The sequence below is a fragment of the Lactuca sativa genome, chromosome 1 (genome assembly GCF_002870075.4).
Source record: "Lactuca sativa cultivar Salinas chromosome 1, Lsat_Salinas_v11, whole genome shotgun sequence".
Taxonomy (NCBI): Eukaryota; Viridiplantae; Streptophyta; class Magnoliopsida; order Asterales; family Asteraceae; genus Lactuca; species Lactuca sativa.
In genome coordinates this window covers 240,118,954-240,123,771 of record NC_056623.2, presented here as the reverse complement: position 1 = coordinate 240,123,771, position 4,818 = coordinate 240,118,954, and positions in this window count along the sequence as shown.

Sequence of the window (4,818 nt, the reverse complement as noted above, 5' to 3'; positions counted from 1 at the left end):
GAATGCTCAAAAACCCAACAAAAATAACACCTAATTAATAATTAGGTTCCACTACATAACCATAACACATACTTGGATAATTACTACATTACCCCAAGCTTGGCGTATTCAAGCCTAAGGCCCAATCCATAGGCCCAAAGTCAACTAGGAATCAAAGCCCAACATATGGCACAATTTTCTAAATTGGGCCAAGGCCTATACATGGTCTTAATCTAAGGCCCAATATCATATAATCATTAAGGCCCAACTATGGCCCAATTTTCCAAATTGGGCGCAACCCCTTACACGGGCCTTGCCCTAGGTCCATTGAATTATTTTAGTCCACAAGATTATTCATGGATGGCCCATTAATAATCCAATCATCAAGGCCCAAAAGAAAGGCCCAACAATAAACCCAAGTGAAGTTAGGGTTTCTCATAAAATGCCGATTAGGGTTAAGTTTCATACTTAACCTATTAAGGACTTAATCCATTAAGTCTAATATTGCTTAGATTAATTTTTGCCAATGGTTATTATTTAATATCTCCAGTTATTAAATAATTCTCGTGCGTGTCCCGATTAATTCTCAAAATTAAGGTTTTATCTTCATTAGGGTTTCCAACCCAAATACTAGTCCATTTATTAATTTGTTGGGCTTTTAGGTCAATTAAGGCTTTATCGGGTCTATTAAGCCCACTAGAATAATATTAAAGCCCATTAGGATCCATTAAGCTTTATTGGTCCCATTTGAGCTTACAAGGCCCATTAGGGTTTCAAGCACCCCTCCCAAACGAATCAACTCACAAGGCAAACACACCGCCTCCCGACATGGCGGCCGGTGGCGGCTGCCACCACCGTAAGGTGGTGGTTTTCAATTTATTTTATTATACCAAGCTAATTACACTTTACAATGCCTTAACCAAACATAAACACACACTAACTACATTAAACACCCACAATGGTGGTTCATGGCGGCAGCCACCACCCTATGGTGGTGGCGATGCCATTTCCGAGAACTTCAACTACGCATACACGCCAATAGTGGAAAAACACAGCCACATACACATGTTATGGTTGCAAAAGGACCGAACCACCTTATTGGTGGCGTATGGCGGCCGACAGCGGAGGTTTGGCGATGACAGCCACGACCTCACGGTGGTGGTGGTGGTTTCTCTCAGTTTCCCGTGAAGCAGCAACACACCCTGTGAATCTAAAACAATAGCGCCCTTGAACCCACATGAGAAACGAACTTGACCGCCTCTCGGGTGGCAAACGGTGACCGGAGCAACAACAGATTGCACAGGCGGTGGCGGAGGAACTGTGACCATCACAACAGAAGAAGAACGGAAAGGGAAAAACGAATTAGTATGCCACTGAGAGCAGCGACCACGACAGCCCTCAACTTGTTTCTTCCGGTAGCTCGCTCTCACAACTTCCATCGAAACCTTCTTCTTCACTGGTTGTAGAAACTAGGACGGCGGCTGGTCCTAGCGGTTCGGTTGCTGTGGAACGGTCCTAGGAATGTGGTTCTTGTTGTCGTCAGCAGAGGGAGGTACAGCAGTGGTGGTGGCGCTCCAGCTGCGAAGTAGTAGGTGGTGATGGAGCTTAACTATACAGCAGCGCCCGAAGATGGTCAAAGAGAGGATGGCGGCTGATAAAGGCCGCTAGGGTTAGGGTTGAAGAATGGGTGACGGGTTTATATACCCGGTCCCCTTAGCTACTTTCCATAATACAATCTTTAGTCCCGCCTTTCCCTTTTCTTTCAAAATAAACCCCCATAGTTACCATTTAAACCCTGACCTCGAAAATCCCTTTCAAATTAAGTCTCATATTTTACCAAACAACCCCCATCTTCTAAAAACTTTACAATTAGCCCCTCGAGACCATCCTTTTATACATAATTATTTATTTTAGGGCTACGAGTCCCTCATTTATTTATTTATTTATTTAATAAATAAGTGGGTCTTACACCTATCTTAACTCATCTATGTGTTTATTCATCTTTAACTTGGGATCTCTTTGGATTGCTAAGTCATGTTTCGGAATTGGAAGTGTTAAGTGGGTTTTGACTTAAGATTTGGACCTTAAGAGGGGTCTCATGGCATAAAGGTGCCAACATTAGGGCCATGAGAGCCCCATGCACATTGTAGGACACTTTATGTGGATTTTTAAGCTAAAAACCCCATGCATGTGAATCAAGTTTGGAACTGTACGTATAAAGTGGACATTAGGAGGCCAGATCTATGGTTTTGGTGTGTTAGATCTCATTTAAATCGACTGTATGGAATTGGTCAAGACTGGACTCGGCGAGTCCGTTCTTGGACTCGGCGAGTCTAAGGCAATCTTCTTAAGAATGAAGATGAACTCGACGAGTTGTTCATCAACTCGGCGAGTCGAGGACAAAACTTGTTCATCAGATGAAGGTGAATTCTACGAGTTGTTCATCAACTCGGCGAGTCGGATGAGTTTTCATGTGATGTTCATATTAGAGAAGAACTCGTCGAGTTGACGGCCCAACTCAACGAGTGGGGTCATGGATGAGGATGAGTAAAGGGTGAGGGACTCGGCGAGTTGACGGCCCAACTCGGCCAGTCGGGTTAACTTGAAGTTGACTTTGACTTGGACTTGATTGGGGGTAAAATAGTCATTTTACCCTAAGAGTAGATGTCAGTTTTTGACTAAGTGTTTGTGGGGATTGTAGCCGGAGGATTTCCGGAGCAGCAGCAGACAGAGACTTCCCACACGGATTATCAGCAACTACTTGTTCGAGGTAAGTTACCTTCCAGTAGCGGTGGGTCTACGGCCACAATGCCGACCCACCAGTAGGAGTCGCATGTTAGATGATTGTCTTTGTGATATTCATCTAGGTTTGCTACTACTTGATATGTTATATGCTGGCATGATATGTTATATGTGATAGTAGTAGAGTTCGGTTATTAGGACCGAAGGGTAGGTCAGACACCCTAGATGTGTCTGAAAGTATGTGATGATATGTTTATATACTGGCATGATATGTTATATGTGATGGTGGTAGTAGGAGGGGGAATAGTCCCCAAGTTCGGTTGTTAGGACCGAAGGGTAGTTCGGACACCCCAGATATGTCTGATAGTATGTTTATGTTATGATATATGTGATAGTAGCAGTAAGGGGTGGAATAGTCCCCGAGGGTCGGTTGTTAGGACCGACGGGTAGGTCAGCACCCCAGAATGGCTTGACATGGGTAGGACGGCACCCCAGAATGGCCGCATGGGTAGGACGGCACCCCAGAATGCCCACATGGGTAGGACGGAACCCCAGAATAGCCGTACGGGTAGGTCGGCACCCCAGAATGGCTGTTCCGGGTAGGTCGGGCACCCCAGAATTGCCTAGAAGTATGTATGCTATGTGATTGTATGGTATGTGGTATGCTGGGGGAACTCACTAAGCTTCGTGCTTACATTTTTAACTCCGTAAATTTCAAAATAATTTTTCACAATTTATAAAAACATTTCCCATTAACTTTTCATAAAATCATCAAGTTTAAATCCGAATTTACATTATACAAAATCCCAAGATCACAAGTATAACAAAATCCCATGCGTGTGTACGGATCAAGCCGGCGCCTTCCCACGGTCATCGCTAGTACCTGAAACAATAACACTAACACTGTAAGCACGAAGCTTAGTGAGTTCCCCAAAATACCACACATAAAACACATATTAGCCACTCGAGGCTATAACTCTATGGGTCCGTGCACCCAAACTCTGTGAACCCTCAGGTTCTAACTCTAGGAACCTTCCGGATCCAACTCTGTAAACATGCACAACATAATCACATAGAAATAATGTAGTACAACATATAGCATACATAACATACAATACTCTGTCACATAACTCTGGTTACCTACTCAAGGTAAAGTATAGTGAGAAGACTCACCTCGCGTATCTCGATGACTCACAAATCCTAAAATCCCTCGTGCCCGATCGTCCGAGCTATAATCCTCCTATAACATCATATGTCTTTAATTAACACTTTTTATCTCTAAGGTTGACTATCCCTAAGAAGTCAACACAGGTCAACTCTGGTCAACGGTCAACGGTCAACTTTGACCGGACTCGGCGAGTGCACGAGGGCAACTCGGCGAGTCTAGACGTTTTCACCAACTCTCTAGGATTCCCTTCTTACACGTCGAGTACTCCCCCTGACTCGACGAGTTCCACCTGGAAGAATCACGGGGCCACCCCGACTCAACTCGCCGAGTCTCAAGAACAACTCGGCGAGTCCCAGCTCGACTCAGTCCACCTGACCACCCTTCCCTAACTTGCCCTGACTCACTGAGTTAACCCATGACTCGACTGGACCAATCACTGGTCGAACCCAGGCAATCTTCAAGCTACTCGCCGAGTCTGCTCATCGGACTCGGCGAGTCCATGCCATGCAATCACTCAAACTCGCTCCTAAGGTCAGATCTATTCCATCAATTCATAGATCTGGCCTTCCTAGACTGATTCACCACGTAAAGCCCCAAACTTGGTGTACATACAACCTCTATATGTCCATATATGAAGAATTATCAACAAATATCACAACTCAAGGTCATAACCTCCATTGTTCTTCATAAAGCTTGATGAATAAGGCTCTCTGGACCTCTATGGATCCAGATCCAAAGCCTCATCACTAGCAAGGGACTATTTGGCCATCAAATCAACCCAACAAAGGCCACAAGAAACCCTAAATCCAAATATACTTCACAAAACAGAAGATGAGCCGAAATCATACCTTTAGATCGATGATCTAAGCTTCAAATCCACAGAATAGCAACCTCCTTTGCTTCCTCTTGGCTAGAACCTCCCTCTTCTT